The sequence below is a fragment of the Lissotriton vulgaris genome, chromosome 11, assembly GCF_964263255.1.
Source record: "Lissotriton vulgaris chromosome 11, aLisVul1.2, whole genome shotgun sequence".
NCBI classification, from domain to species: Eukaryota; Metazoa; Chordata; class Amphibia; order Caudata; family Salamandridae; genus Lissotriton; species Lissotriton vulgaris.
In genome coordinates this window covers 185,350,737-185,368,182 of record NC_141699.1, presented here as the reverse complement: position 1 = coordinate 185,368,182, position 17,446 = coordinate 185,350,737, and positions in this window count along the sequence as shown.

Here is a 17,446-nt window from a genome sequence, read left to right as displayed (position 1 = left end):
CAAGCATAGTATCCAGGACGCGCCTTCATTGGTATGCCTCACTGTACACCTCTACAAGTCTATCAACAAATAAATCGGCATATGTATGATAAAATTCTGCTTGGAGGCCATTGCCCCCTGTGTTTTGCCGACTTTTCGTGTTTTTCTGGTAGACAAGATTCTTCTATCTACTCCAATCCATCTCAAGTGTGGCCCTATCCTCTGGTCCTAGGCAGAGTAATACCAGTCCAGCTAAAAAATCCATCCCACTAAAGCCCGCCGCCATCACCTTTCCAGGGTTTTCTTCTGTAAAATGGAGTCTCAGTGTTTTGTTTATAGCTGCTTGTGATATAGCTAATGGGTCCCGTCAAATGCAATTTAGTCAGATTAGCATATAATGCTCTGACATAGTCTCGTCCTGGGAGAAGCCAGCGGTCCATAATATATCCTCGCTCCCTAGGCCTGTGTGATGTCGACTTATCCTCTAGTTCACCCACGCAATTTATTTATCCATATTCACCACTTTGCAAACCCCTATCACATTGGTGATATCCAAGCTATCTTCGCGATTATGTTTCTTTTTACGTTACCTGGGTTCACCATTTGTCATTAACCCACTTTCCGTTCCCTTCTCACCTTGTGATTTCCATACAAATAACTTGCATGTACCTTTCTCACCATCACCCGATTTTTATAATATTTTGTTCACGCTAAACTATCACCTTTCATCTAACACCTCGGGTCCTGTTATTAGTAATTTCGGACATCTCCTCCTTTTCCTTTAGATTACTTTGACCCCCTGAAGAAGAGCTTCACAGCTCGAAATGCATCGGGGATATTGACAACATGTTTCCACAGATATAACCATGGTGCATTGAATCTTTTGATTATGGAATCATCCAGTAATGGTTGTACTTGAATCATCCTTATTTCAAGGAATACCTTTGATTCAGAAGTTTGAACAAAATAGATTGAAATTACAAAGTGAATAACACTTTGAACATCTGAATACCCTTGTTTAATTTCGGGCATATACCTAGCACAGAGGAGTGCTCAGGAACTCCACCTTACGCCTGTAAGGTCCTTTTCTCTACAATAGTACATCCTAACATCTGGCAGTTCAATGACCCGTCATACCATCCTCTGTTTAACTTTTGGGTTTCTATTCAAGGCGGTTTTCCCTCACAAAGGAAATCTCTCTGCTTCCTCTCAATTGCCCTGAGGTAATCTGTGGGAACTAGGTTTGGTGAGGTTTAAAATATAAATAAATAACCAGGCAACAACATTGTTTTAAAGAATGTAGCACGGCCAAGCAAGGACATAGGGAGAGATCTCCAGTGCCTTACATCACTTACAAGTCGCTGCAACGGGGGCAAAAGTTTGCGCGCATAATATACCATACGATCTCTGGTGACGTATATTCCTAAGTACGTGAAACCTTCTTGTGCCTCTGCTATCACAAAGTTTGGGGCATGGGGAGAATATCCCACTCAATATATAGATGACAGATTTATTTCAATTCATTGTGTATCCAGAATATTTCCCTAAATTTGTAAAAATATGGAGCGCTCCATTCATTGAAGCTCTCAGTGAGGCCAAGTATAATAATATGTCGTCGGCATACAAAGAAATACGGTCCGACCATCATAGTGAAGGACTGGGTTATTTAGAACCCAGCGGTGCCAGGGCACAACACCTGAAACCTTCGTGGGTAACCTGCTCCGGCGTACGAATCACAGAGACACGGGACACTTCCTTCGACGTCAAAGATTCAAGGTTTATTTGCTGCAGGGAACACAGAAATCACGACAAGTACAACTCGTGCAACTTGGGGAGACTGCTTCAAATTGGTTCTGTGAATCGCTCCTTTTATACACAATTTTCCCATAGAGTTACATTGAACACAAAAGTTTATGACCCGGTTCCCATAATTATCCCCTAGAGGGGTCGCTTTGGTCACTTGGAAACGCACAAGGTCCGGGACATGAGTGCGGAAACATTTGGCGGTTCCCAACTGTAAAAACCCATCTTCCCACCATTAGCGCATTCCAATCAGTGGTAAAACAGATCAAAATAGGAACAAGGACAGGTGCAGAGGAAGAGGGAAACAGTGGGGAGATCGGAAAGGGTGTAAAAGGGGAGGTATCAGGAAACACGAGATACAGGCATCAAAGGGACGTGCCTAATGAGATGCACGGCTGAGACAATAAGTCCGTGCAGCAAGATGAGCCTCGAGCGGCGCCATCTGCTTTACAGTATCAGCCCCCTCATCATAAAGACACTTACAAAGGACATGTGTGTTCCGCAAATATCTTGGGAGTCCCAGGGTCGCGAAGCGGACAACGTCCGTTCGCTGGCTACTTGAGGGCAAGAGACAAAATGGATGCCGTATCTAAGATGGAACCCGTGGGTACAGATAGAAATACCCACGTAACAGACGAACGGGTTAGGTTAGCACAGCGAAACTGCGTACACCCACTAAACTCGTCATTTGCGGTTCATAGATACCAGACTCGACTATATTCGTGCGAGTCAAAAACACCACTTACAATTGTCACGGAACCTCAGACGCTCCTTTTGCCCTCATGTAGGCAAGCACTAGTCGGAATCATACTCGATATTCATCAGACCATTTAGATGTTGCTGTAGCATAGCTCTGTCCAACCGAGTTCCATTGGTAACAGGCGGCTGTCTCATACACGTTGTAGCACACAGGCCACATAAGGCAGGACCGCACTGCACGCAAAGGCAACACGTGAACAGGAACGCCACGACAACTCCGATAATCATCAGAATCTTCCAACCCCAAGTCGACATTAGGCCCCAAAACCATCCAAGTAGCGTCCAATCCCCTACATCCACGTGTATGGATTCAGAGATCTTATGCAACTTAGAGATGGCTTGATAGACAGTCGGAGCATTATCTGGAATGAAAATGCAGCAGCTCGAATGGATCACCTTACATACCCCACCTCGATCTGCTAAGATGACATCTAAAACCATACGGTTTTGTAACGTCATAAGTCTATCCGCCTGAAGTTCTGTGGTGATATTACCAAGGGCACTGGCAGTAATATTAGCTGTCGATTCTACAACTCGAGTCAATTGTCTCAGGTTCCTACTATTAACCATAGGTCCCCAAAACGGGAGGAAACCCTTGAAAAAGTCTCCTGCCTCTTGACCGGCAGTATCCTCTTCGCTAATTACGCCTCGCACAACTCTAGTCTTATGATAATCGGCATCTACAGTGAACGTCGGAGGCAACAAATTTGCAATGAAGCATGAGCCCATGAAGTCAGCGGGCAACCATGCGTATGCACGATCATGGCAGATAAAGTATGTACCCTTGGCAGCCAGGAACACAGGGGACGAGACCATCGGCAGAATGTAATTTTCAGTGCAAGCACTCTCTCCAAGTCGGGCTTTCGATCTTCGGCCACGACCCATCAGACAAAAATTACCAATGTGGGGTACGACCCATATCGGAGGTGAGCTTTTAAGCTGCTTTTCACTAGTGAACACACTATACTCGCCTCTACTCAGGACCCTGTAAGCTTGTACCTCTTCTTCGGGAATAAGCGAGGGATCATAGATATCGCTGTCTAAGTCCTCTATTGCTATCGACAAAGGTTTTTGATACGAGGTAGGACCAGAGTAGGGGGAACGTGGTTCTCGAATGGGGTGGAAACCTAGTGCGCTTCGAAACATTGTTTGAAATGCTCGAGCTGACCCTTGGGAACTATACGGTAACACCAGATATGGAATTCCCTTATCCGTAGTATGTGGCATCAACCCACACACCCAACAATTAGTAGTGTTAACCACTAACTGATGCTGATGAAGGAGCTGAATAAAGGAATTATTGCGGAATTCTGCATGTCTAGCCTGCTCGTGTTCGGGTAAGACATGAAAAGAATGGGGAGAAGCAACAGTAGTAAGTTTAGGATCAGGTGTAGGAGTAGGTAAAACAGGAGATAGAAAACCAGAGATCACATAATACACCCCACCCGCCAAGAATGCAGAAACAGTCAAGAATAACACAAACACTTGGAATATAAAACATTTCGTACGACTAAGTTGTTGCAGCTTGAATCTTTGTATCTGAGCTTCTTCCAAGTCCATCAGCTTCGAAAACGCCATTCCCTACGACCGTCCGCAACGTTTCTTGACGCACTTCGTTCTGTGTAGCAATAGTCAATCCCTAGGAGTTCCCAGGAACCGACGGCCTTTAACCTAGCGTCAAGACCTACTATCCAGAAGGAAGTACGCGCGCGGCCCTACGGCCTTTAATGCACAATATATATATATATGCAAAAACAATGTCTCTCGGCTGTGGAAGCAAAAAGTATAAGGAATGAAGCTCAATGTATATACACAGGAATAATCACACTAATATGAATGTTCAAAACTGATCACGGAAAACGGGATAATGCAGTTGTCAATACAGCAAAGCAGGATCTTTTATTAGTCTTTAGTGCTAGATCGCAAAAAGTATCGGGTTTTCCCAGGACGTGTCTGCTCGTCAAACAAAGGATCCGTTGAAGAGACAGCGTCCTGCTGATCAGTTGAGTGTTCTGGTCTTGAGTCTTTTGATGACAATTGTTCAACAGTGTCTTTCTGCTGCGCTGAGGATTCTCCAACAGGCTGTGCATCGCTGAAGGGTACAAACGCCGGCAATCCTTCGGTTTCAGTTGATGCAATGCCTCTCCTCACCCACGGGTCTGCCGGCAAAGGAATAGGGACCTTTTTGGTATGGGTGGCATGCACCCAATTCTTCCGTCCCTCGAGACGAACAGCAGTCCTCGTGGCAAGGAGAACCTGGTAGGGTCCAGTAAACCTCGGGTCCAAGTTGTTCTTGCGCGAAAAGTTCCGCGTCACCACCCAATCTCCGGGCTGGAGCTGGTGGCCTGGACCCTCCGTCTGCGTCGGCAGTGCGTCGTAAACCTGTTGGTGAATTAACCTCAGTTTAGCAGTCAAGTCATGAAGGTAATCGATCAACATTGGGTACTCAAGATCACAGAACACACCTGGCCTAGGAACCCCCCACACATTCGCAGGACGGCCGAACACTATTTCATAGGGACTAAGCCCTACTCGGGAGTGTACAGTCGCCCTAGTTGACAGTAATGCTAAAGGTAAAGCGTCAGGCCACGAAAGACCAGTCGTAGCCTGAATCTTTGCTAGTTTCAGTTTAAGGGTACCGTTATACCCCTCAACCAAACCAGCTGACTGGGGATGATTGGCGCTGTGGAATTTCTGATTAATTCCAAGGCCCTTACACACACTCTTCATCACACTTCCCACAAACTCACTTCCGTTATCTGACCACACGACTCTAGGCATTCCATACCGAGGAAAATATTCCTTCAGTACGATTTTCGCAGTAGACAAAGCAGTATTGTCTTTGAGAGGATAGGCCTCGATCCATCGGGAGAATGCGCAAACCACAACTAAAACGTATTTCAGGTTATTGCATCGCTCCATATGGATGAAGTCCAATTGGATCACCTCAAAGGGACATGAAGGGGGAGCAAAACTGCCAGGAGGAGTTGGGGTTCCTTTGCCAGGATTGTACATCATGCACACCATACAATTCTTCACCAAACGTTCAGCACATTTCGTGATACCATCGTTCTTCCACACAGGAGACAACAATTTACAAATACCTTTCGCGCTAATATGTGCTAACCCATGCGCCATTGTCACAACGGCCAGCACATACGCATCGGGCAACAACCATCTTTTCTGATCCGACAAATCAATCCAACAACCATTCGCATCCAACTTTCCCGTGCTTTCTTTCCACTTCGCTTTTTCAGTCTCGGTGGCCTCATTCTGAATTTCTTTCACACTTTCAATAGTGTCTTCACACATGCTCGACTCTGTAGGCCACCTAACCGAACTCGTCACATACATTCGAGTGCTAAGGTTCCGGGCAGTCTCCTTAGCAATCTCATCCGCAAACGCATTACCACGACCAACATCATCCGTCACCTTACGATGCGCACTACATTTAACAATCGCTACCTGCTTAGGCAACGTCAATGCATCCAAAAGATCATTCACAAGCTGTCCATGCTGAATCTTCGTACCATGCGACGTCAAGAAACCTCTCTCTCTCCACAATCGTCCAAAGCTATGAGCAACGCCAAATGCATATTGGCTGTCGGTAAACACATTCACACGTTTCCCTTTTGCTAACACACACGCTCTAGTGAGAGCGATCAACTCTGCAGCTTGGGCAGAATTCTGATTCAACCTTGCAGTCTCAACAACAGTATTCAACGTTACAACAGCATAAGCAGTAGTCACATCGCCATTCGGCAACTTAAAACATGACCCATCCACATACAGTGTACCATCCGGGTCTTCCAATGGGGTGTTTCTAAAGTCCACTCGACCTTTTGTTTCCTCTTCTGTTCTCAAGTAACAATCATGTTCTGCTACTTCATCTGACTCTGCGCTAATTGGTAACAAAGTTGCCGGGTTCAGAACATTGCAACGTTTTATCTGAATATGACTTGCCAGCAACGTCAGCTCGTACCCAGACAATCTCGCACTCGTCAAGTGCTGGGTTTTCGTACGATTCAAAAGAGTGTCGACTGCATGCGGAACCATCACCGTAAGCATATTATCCATGACCAGTCCTGCTGATTGTCGGATGGAGACCGCAGCTGCCACAGTTGCTCTCAAACAACTCGGCAATGCTCTAGCTACTGGGTCCAAGGTCGAGGAAAAATATGCACATGGACGTTGTTTACCGCCAAAAGGTTGCGTTAGAACACTCAAAGCACAACCTTCCCTCTCGTGAACATATAATGTAAACGGCTTACTGTAGTCAGGAGTACCCAACACAGGAGCCGAACACAATGAATCACGCAATTCAGAAAAACTTTTCTGACATTCTTCCGTCCATGGTAAAGGAGTTGAAACATCCTTGCACGTAAGAGCCACCAATGGTTTCGCTAGCAATGAAAAATTAGGAATCCATTGCCTGCAGTACGAAGTGATACCTAGAAAGGCACGCACATCTCTTTGGGTTTTTGGCACAGCCATTCGTGCAATTGCTGCAATCCTCTCCGGGGTCAACCTCCTTCCCTCCTTTGACAATAAGTGACCTAGATAGGTTACTTCTTGACAACAATATTGGAGTTTAGAAGGGGACACCTTATGATTCAACTCACAGAGATGTTGCAGCAACGACACCGTAGCAATTTTGCAAATGTCCTGAGTATCAGCAGCCACCAATAGGTCATCGACGTATTGGATTAAGGCCGCACCGGCCGGCAACCTAAACGCATCCAGTTGACCCTTCAAGGCTTGACTGTAAATCGATGGACTTTCACAGTAGCCCTGAGGAGCGCGTTTAAACCGGAAGCTGCGTCCACCAAGAGAGAAACCGAAAAGGTTTCTGCTCTCCTCGGCAATCGGGATGCTGAAGAACGCATTCTTCAAGTCAATCACCGAAAACCACGATGCAGAAGCTGGAATCAGAGTCAGTAGCGCCGTGATGTCAGGCACAACGGGAAATTGAGGAACCACAATTTTATTCACCTCCCGTAAATCGATAACAAAGCGATAAACAGGCGGTTTTGAAGGATCAGTACGTTTTAGAATGGGTAGTACAGGGCTGTTGCACACGTTTCCCCGCGTTTCCTCAATGACATCTTTCTCGATCAAATCATAGATGATCGCTAACAATGCTCGTTCACCATCGAGAGAGATACGGTACTGGGGAATACGTGGCAATCGCACATTAGATTTCAACTGAACAACATAAGGGGAGATGTCAAGAAGGCCCACATCATTGGGACCTGTTGCCCACAAAGACGCAGGAAGAGAACTCAATTCCGGTGGAAGCTTATGGAGAGACAAATATATAGGAGAGACAACCCTCTCTCCTAACGTAAGCTTTACACCTGCAGGAGAACAATACAAAGTCGCATACAAACGTTTAAGCAAATCCAGGCCCAAAAGATTTTCACCACAACCAGTAGTCAAAATCAACGGAGCTTGAAGCTCACGTGGCCCAATTGTAAGGGGCAAAGGGCGCGAAACTGGATTGCTAACGGGGGCACCAGAGAATCCAACGGAAACATTTGTTAAGCCAGACAAAGGTGCGCCAGGGAGTTTCGAATGCCTAATAGAACTTTTCGCTGCACCAGTGTCCAACAGAAAAGGCTCAACGACGCCCGATGTAGCAACTGCGACGTAAGGCCCTCTCTGATCAACCGGAACTGATACCACTCCCTCTCCTTGTCTTTGGCGGTCCTAGTAATTACTGTCGTCAGTTCCCTGATCGACGTAATAATCGTCTACATTGTACTGCGCAGATCGTCCTTGCGAAGAGCCACGTTGATCGAAACAATTATTGGAATTAGAGGAGTTATCAGAACGATCATTCTGAGCACCACGACCCCTACCACGTGATACCTGATGCGAACCACCACGACCTCCTTTGGACGAATTACCACTATTGCGATCATTCAGAACAGGGCAATTGAATTTAATGTGTCCCTCCTGTCTACAATAAGCACATTGATTGTACCCTAACGATGATCTTTGGGAGGAGGAGTCATTACGCGGCTGCGATCGATTCGATTGCGACTGCGATCTATTCTGTTGGGATGCATTCTGATTTGAACGCGGAGGATATGCTTGTTGCAACAACACTTTAGTTTTTAGCTCTTTCGTCTTTTTATCAGCACGGTCGTTCTCCTCTTTCTCTCTATTCTCATAATATTGCGCTGTAGCCAATATCTGAGCTGAGGTAGAAACGGCCCATGCACTTTCCGAATTCTTTAGTTTATTGCTCAAATCGGGCAGTAAGTTCGAAACAAATTTATCCACAAACAATCGCTGACCACCCTCGGTACCCATATCCTGTCCACTATGGTCAATGAATGCCTCCTCGAACCTCGTAAAGAAGTCGGAAACACTCTCGTCCTTCTTTTGCTTACAAGCTGACAATTTGTCCCAGTTCACCCTCATAGCTGGCATAAGAGTTTTCATTAACGTTATTATTCTCTGAGGAAGAGCAGTAATCATCTGCTCAGGTTTAGCTCCACCAGTTTGCAAATTATCCGACGCTACAATGGCAGCCCAATCACCACCTAATTCATTCGGATGATTTTCCTGCCGAATCTTAGCCCATACCGGTTGCGGTACGACATTGCCGAACAACATATCGATATCGGCAAGATTCATTATCGTAGCGTCTACAAGCTGCGATAATTCTTTGTAATACCCTGTAGGATTTTTGCGAGGGTCAGGCAAAGATTGCTTCACCTGTAACACTTCCGAGCGTTTCCATGGGAGATGTATCCATACTCTCTGGAAGTGCGCCAATGTCGGAGGGTGAGCATTAGGATCAGCTGGCATCCACACTGGTGGAACTTCTCGCATAGGAAATTGACCAGACTCATCTGACTGCCTTTCAATATCCTCAACAAACAAGGCTTGGGGTATCGGAGTGGGACGGAAAGATAGCAATCGCTCAACAGCACGTCGAACGTTGGTATCCACTATCAGTCCGTTCGAGAACTGAAGCTGAAGATCAGACAGGGCGGTCAGCACCTCGTCAGGTGCATCGGCCGATATCTGATCGCGAAGGACCTTACACATTTCCTCGAACACATATCTCTGGGTTGGTATGTTGAATTGACAAAAAGTGTTGAGTACAATACGGGGTGGATTTCTAAGAGGATTTGCCATCCAACCCATCGCCATATTATATAGCGAAGCGCGTTCTCTGTTACCAGGAAGCTGACTACGTCTCTGAGGACCATCGGAACCAGCGGACCCAAGAACAGGTCCGAGCGAATGAAAGAAGCTAGCCGCAAGAGGGGAAGTACGAGAACGAGTAGAGGGAGAAGTATAGGACACAGGACTAACAAGTGAAGGGGTAGAAACAGTAGCAACAGCAGGAGTTAACAGAACAGGAGCAGTAGCGGGAGCAGGAGTATGTGGAAGCGGAGGAGCAGTAGGGATAGCAGTAGGCAAAGGAGCAGGAATAGTCGGAAGAACGGGTGCAGGTTGAGGAACAGGCGGTGGAAGAATAGGCGGAAGAATAGGTACAGCAGGAACCACAGGAGCTGCGGCACCCTGTACATACGGAGGTGGCGACTTCATAAGATAAGACATTAAAGGATCCTCAACTGCCTCTTCCTTCTTTTCCGACTCCGTAGGCAAAGCGGGATAACATTTATCTACGGTCATACGCTGTAGTCTATCAAACACTTCCTTATCCTTAACCTCCTTGTCTCGCTGAAATTGCTCTGCTTTCTTCACTATGGTAGCAACATTATCTCGCTGATTTTGTTTAGTCTGTCTGATTTCTTTCTGTCGGGCTTCTTTACGCCACAACCGAAAGGCATCAAACATGGCCGGCCTTGACTTTCTTTCGAACAATTTAACCTCTAGATTATCTAAGATCGGGGCCTCGAAGCTACCATGAGGTGGCCAACGAAGGTCACCGTCCTTCTTCGTGTATTTGATCCAGTAATCATTAAAGGTAATCGGGCCTAGCCCATGTTTACTGTAGAGCTCATAAGTGGGAGTTCCAACCGGAGGTATCGGACACGAGTCCTCCAGTCGGGAATCCATACCACAAGGTCTGAAACAACTAAACAAAGTACTGCGACCAGGCATCTTGCACACTAGCCGAGTTTCACAAACTTCAAGGGTTACGGGATTTACCAAGTCCCAGCAAAGAACAAAACCCTCGGTTTTTGGCGGCTGCAGTCGTCAAACAACACAACAAAATACCAAGAACTACAAATGCAATGGAACCATGCAACCACTAAGCAACCACAACCAAGAACTCTGGGAGCGACCCACAAATACTTAACTCAAAGATCGATGGCGTCACCAGGAAGGCCCGTCAATCGTCTCGCTCTACCAAGGTCTACGCCAGGTGCCAAAACAGGTCTACAGTCAGGGCAGCAGTCCGTCGCAGCCGTCAGGAGGCGGGAATCTTCGCGGGAAAAGTCGTCGGGCCACTTGTTTCGACAACAGGATCGATGAAGCGGGGTGCACCTTCCCTCGGAGATTTCACACGAAGTTCCTCACGATCGTCGGGCTTGGACCGGTACCACTGATGCAGCCCCACGTTGGGCGCCAACTGAAGGACTGGGTTATTTAGAACCCAGCGGTGCCAGGGCACAACACCTGAAACCTTCGTGGGTAACCTGCTCTGGCGTACGAATCACAGAGACACGGGACACTTCCTTCCACGTCAAAGATTCAAGGTTTATTTGCTGCAGGGAACACAGAAATCACGACAAGTACAACTCGTGCAACTTGGGGAGACTGCTTCAAATTGGTTCTGTGAATCGCTCCTTTTATACACAATTTTCCCATAGAGTTACATTGAACACAAAAGTTTATGACCCGGTTCCCATAATTATCCCCTAGAGGGGTCGCTTTGGTCACTTGGAAACGCACAAGGTCCGGGACATGAGTGCGGAAACATTTGGCGGTTCCCAACTGTAAAAACCCATCTTCCCACCATTAGCGCATTCCAATCAGTGGTAAAACAGATCGAAATAGGAACAAGGACAGGTGCAGAGGAAGAGGGAAACAGTGGGGAGATCGGAAAGGGTGTAAAAGGGGAGGTATCAGGAAACACGAGATACAGGCATCAAAGGGACGTGCCTAATGAGATGCACGGCTGAGACAATAAGTCCGTGCAGCAAGATGAGCCTCGAGCGGCGCCATCTGCTTTACAGTATCATCCCCCTCATCATAAAGACACTTACAAAGGACATGTGTCTTCCGCAAATATCTTGGGAGTCCCAGGGTCGCGAAGCGGACAACGTCCGTTCGCTGGCTACTTGAGGGCAAGAGACAAAATGGATGCCGTATCTAAGATGGAACCCGTGGGTACAGATAGAAATACCCACGTAACAGACGAACGGGTTAGGTTAGCACAGCGAAACTGCGTACACCCACTAAACTCGTCATTTGCGGTTCATAGATACCAGACTCGACTATATTCGTGCGAGTCAAAAACACCACTTACAATTGTCACGGAACCTCAATAGGCCCCTTAGAAGAGGATCTTTCCGTATCCACAGGTCCAACGGCTCCAACATGGGAGCAAAGAGCAAGGGGGATAGGGGACAATCCTGCCTAGTTCCCCTCTCAACAGTAAATTTGGGTGATTTCCGGTTATTGACTACCACCTGTGCCAAGGGCTCCGAGTATAGAAGTTTTATCCCACTTAGGAATTCGGGGCCAGAACCAATTTTTTTTAGGACCACATACATGTATGGCCATTCTATAGTGTTGAATGCCATAGCGGTGTCTAAGGAGACCACTACTGCATCTTCCCACAGGTTATCAGCTCTGCACAGCACACCATGTAACCACCTTCAGTGAGGTATTTCTAGCTGGCATTAAACCTGATTGGTCCGGGTGTACAGGTTTTGTTATGACTTTAAGTAGACAAGTGGCCTTCAGCTTCGCCAATATTTTAACCTCGACGTTGATTAATAAAATTGTTCTACAGGACATGCAAGTCTCTTAGCAACGGGAAGTTTCCCTCGTTCTCTACTTTTTAAGTACATCTTGGTGAAATGCTGTGCTATTTTACCAGGGGAAATTGTATACAATTTGATGGGCAGACCATTGGGGCCCATTGTTTTTCCAGCTTGGAGGTCTCCAATGGCTCTCTCCACTTCTGTGGCTTTTATTTCACTATCCAGGGCCTCTAAGTTATCTGGCAACAGAATCAGTAACGCCATATCTGATAACAGGGACATCAACTCCTCCTCCGTGTAGTCCACATGAGACCTATAGATTTGATTATAGTGATTTGCGAACTCATTCGCAATTTCGAAGGTATCTGTGATTTCCCTTTTGGCTTCATTGATTATCTCAACAACTAACCTGTTGGCTTGCTCTTTACGATCCAACCAAGCCAATAACTTCCCTGCCTTGGCCCCTGCCTCATATATCCTACAGCGCTTGGCTCTGTATTGAGCCTGTGCTGCATCCGTGGCTAAGTCTTTCTATTCCTTCATTATTAATTTTAGTAAGTGTATGTTCTCTTATAAGCTATCACCTAGTACACTCCCCTCCAGCTTCAGGAACTCGGCCTCTAGTTTGTTGAACTGCACATGTTTTTCTTTCCAGGCTCCAGCAATCAGTGAGATAGCCTGTCCCCTGACAACTTCTCAAATGGTCGATGCCGAGCTTTCCGAGTCAACATTTTCCTGAAAATACTGATCCATTTCTTGCTTCATCTTCGTCTTAATTACAGGGTTTTTCTGGTACCAAAGGTTTATTGGAGCAATCCGCCCAGCTTGTGGATCCATTGTCCCTAATACAACCCATATCAGAGAATGATACAAAATAACCCTGGCCAGGTGGTGCCCCATCTGATGGCACTATGATGTAATCAATTCTCGAGAGGGAGTTGTGCACCCCAGAAGGAAAAGTAAAATGTCTCTCATCAGGGTGAAAGGTTCGCCATGTGTCTGGTAGCCCCATTGCTCCCATGAAACTGTATTTGCGCTAGTGAAGGTGGCACCTCCCTTGGCGGACTACGGTCAAGCTGACCTGATACTATCAAGTTAAAATCTCCACCCATGACCAACCTCCCCTCTGGGAATGTGAGCAGGATATCTCCCAGATCCCTAATGGCCGATGCCTGCAGGCCACAATGGGATGTATGCCGACACGAACTTGAGTAGTTGGCCCTCCCAAGTTCCCGTAATTGCCACAAATTGACCAAGTTTATCTGTCAAAATCCGATCTATGGTTATTAGGAAAACTTTCTTTGTCATAATTCTGACTCCCATGGACCCTGTGGTGAATGCAGAGTGAGCTATCAATCTATAATCCCACTGTGTCATGGCCCCACAAGAGTTCCCAGCCAAATGTGTTTCTTGAAGGAGGACAATGTCCGGGGCATGCAGACTTATGTATTGAAGCACTATCCCCCTTTTAAGTTTATAGCCTAAACTATTTACATTCCAGGATAACAGTTTAATCCACTTTCTGTCAGCCATTTAAATCATTCCCAATTTCCTCAGTCATTCGCAATCTATACGTATGAGTTGAAACGACCTGTGTCCCTTCTCACTCCTTCCAGCTCTCCGGGGGGGAGGGCCTGTGTACGCCCTTGAGAGGCGATGTAGTGATGTGGAGTACCCATCTCTGCTCTAAAGTGTTGACATCAAAACTAATCTTAAAACTTAATAAACATCCCACACCCCCTCCCTGCCTCCCTGCATTCTGGGCTTAAAACTGCCCCTGTCCCAAACTATGCAGAGTGTCTGTCGCCCTATTGTGAACTAAGTTAGAAGCAGTGGCGGGGTCACTGAGCTACGCCCATGCCCGCCGCTAATGCTTTCCAGATACGACATATTAAGAGAATGATAATGGGTCAAAGTAAAGAATTCACTTAGTAATAGTATAGTTAATCCGGATACAGTGTTCTTAATACTGTGTCTGCTTCCCTGAAATGGTACAGATGTCTATGCAAAGAGTCTATCCTTCCGGAGCAATGTCTTCAGCTAGTTGTCTTTGTAGCCCATCCAGCCCTGTGCGTCGTCTGGGGGACCTTTCTCTTCTTGATTGGGTACCATGTCCTTTCACGGGTCTCCACCCTTCCAGCCATTCTTGGGTCGCTTCCGGAGTGTCGAAGAACCAGGTCTTACCCTCTGCCTCCACTCGAAGTTTAACAGGAAACAGCATTGAATACCTCAATTCTTGACCCCTTGGAACGAGCGCCTTAGTCTTTGCACATTTGCTGTGTAGTCACGGAAGACCCTTACAGTGTTATTTTCAAATCTGACCGGTGGGGCAATACATACAGTATGTAGGACTACATCACAGTCCCTAAAATTAAACAGTCTCGCCAACAGAGGTCTTGGTGGTGCTCCTGGCTTAGATCTGCCCCCCCCCCTCCCCCGGGACTCGATGTGCCCTTTCCACCACAAAGAAGTTGGAGAGATTTTTGGGCTGGAGGTACTTGGTGATTAGGTCTTCTACGAAGAGCTATGGAGTGGGCCTTTCCGCCTGTTCTAGTAGTCCAATTGTTCTAATATTATTGCAGCGTTACCTGCCTTCATAGTCTTCTAGCCTATTTTCCAGGACATTGCTCCTTTCTTGCAATTGTTTGATTTGCTGCTTCATGACTTTAGAGTCTTGACTAAGATCAGTTGTGACGGTTTCCACTGTTTTGACTCTGTCATACATTTTTGGGCCGTCTGCCCTTATCAGTGTGACTTCGGTGGTTATTGAGTCCATTCTAGTTTCAAGTGATGTATGCACTCATTTGATAGCCTCCATGATGTCTTTTAGCGAGGGGCCATCCGAGTCCTACTGCGTTCCCACATTGGCCTCTGCTCCAGTCGGTCCGTTCAAGCCCAGGCCCTTCGACATTGTATAGCAGTCGGGTTTGGTTTGGTGTGTGCTTTTTGGCCTTTACTTACCGACCTTATCAGATGCAAACGCATTGGAAAAGGGCCACCGGGTGTTGGGGGGTTTGCCACTTGTCGTGGCTGCTTTAGCCCCTGGGCTACTACCCGCTGCCTGACGCAGAGCACTATTGCTACGCACCCCACCCAGAAGACGGGGAAGGCATTGCAGGTGCATGACTGCTGCAGGCTGAAAATCCCTCTGAGTTGAGTCCTCACTGGTGCGGAGGAGAGGGGGTCCCCCGGGCTTGTTACACACTCTCAGGAATCCACCCCACCATATGTATAGGCTCTTAGTCCTCCAATGGCTCTTCTGGTCAACCTGGTCTCAATTTGCGGCTCTCACTTCAGGCCGGTAGAATCAAACACAGTTCATCACGCCATGCTGACCACAGCGTGTCTCTGCACCACTCCTTGTTATAGTGGTATTGTCACTGTGTGCCCAGTATCTGGAGACCTCTGCCAGTACGATGTTTTGCTCCTGATCAAATCCACCACCGGGGCCCTCCCACGCAGCGCAGGGAGTCACTTACTTCTTTTCTTTGGCAACCATATCCACCCTGGCGCGCGTGGGGCACCTTTTTTGATACTCGAAGCGAGCAGGCCCGGTGCTTCCCCTCCAATCCCCACAGGTGTTGCTGGTACTTAGCAGTGATTATGGCTCCTCTCACCCTCCTCAATGTGCCTCTTATGGGGAAGTTAGCCCTTTGACATCTTTAGACACTACCGCTGCCCCAGGGGTCTCCGCCATGCGCCACTGAGGCACCTCCCTGCAGACAGCGAGAGTCTGGGCTTGGCTCACCTACTTCAATCAGCAGTCAGGCTCGGCTGATATGGGCCTCACCGGGTCTGGCGATTGGCATTCTCCCAGGATCAGGGAAGTAGCCTGAGGTTCCCAACTGTCGCCGGCGCATCACCACCCTTGCACGGCTCAGTCGAGTACTCGAGTCTGCGGTGTCCGTGGGACTCTGGGCCCTGTTGCGAGGCGCAATGGTTTCAGGACTCCGGAGACAGTCGGCTCGCCTCCAGCTTCTTCTTTAGTTACTCTCAGTCCTGGGCGTCCACTCTTTGCAGTGCTTACGGATCAATAGGTCGGATTATTACACAGCAGGCTTTGGAATCCAGCAGAGCTATAGCACGAAAAAGGGGGACCCCCTCTAACAATACTTGAGGCCAGGGAAAAGAGGGGATTAAAGTCTATACAATACTAAATATTTCCCTCATAGCCTATAACACATTTTTATTTGAACATTGTTCATATAGATTCGACTAAACATCAACACACAACAGTGACTCATATGATCATCTCATTATGATTTTTATTTTATCAAAGCTTTCTTCTCTTTTTTGAAAATATTTTTTCTTCTTTTCAGTATTCTTTATAATAACATATAGTACATAGTTCATCTCAGTTTCACATGATATATAAATCACTCCTTGTTGATCAGTAATTCTTTGAATCGAAAGATTTCATAAAAATACACAACAAAAGGAATTGTTTTTCGAAGAGAACCACACAAAACCCCTGGTTTAGAACTCAATAAATACATACGACATTCGGTATCGTTGTGCTGCCTGCGCTGTTTATTCTGCCTATCATTCATTGCCTGCCATTTGCCTGCTTGCCGCTTTGCGTTTAATGCACTTTTGACTGTTCACTGTGACTTTGACGCTGTTTGCGCGTTGTGCCCCAAGCGCTTTGCTGTGCTGACCCCCACGCTGCCATTTTGAGTGTTGTTGTCATTCCCTGGAGCCCGCCCCGCCTCCCAGCTGAGACGCCCTCGCCCCTCCCCCTTCACTATCCATATATGACAGTAGTTCCCGCTATCGTCCATAAGAAATCAATCCGCATCTCAACCAGCTCTGACGCCAACCTCGCCAACTCCGAACACCTTCACTTCCAGATCCACATCGACCCCAAAACCACACTCAGAGGCACCCTCCTCTACAGACCACCAGGACCCCGCGCAAAATTCAGTGAAGACATCACGGACTTCATCACTCCACACGCGCTCCCCTCCAAAGAATACATCCTTCTG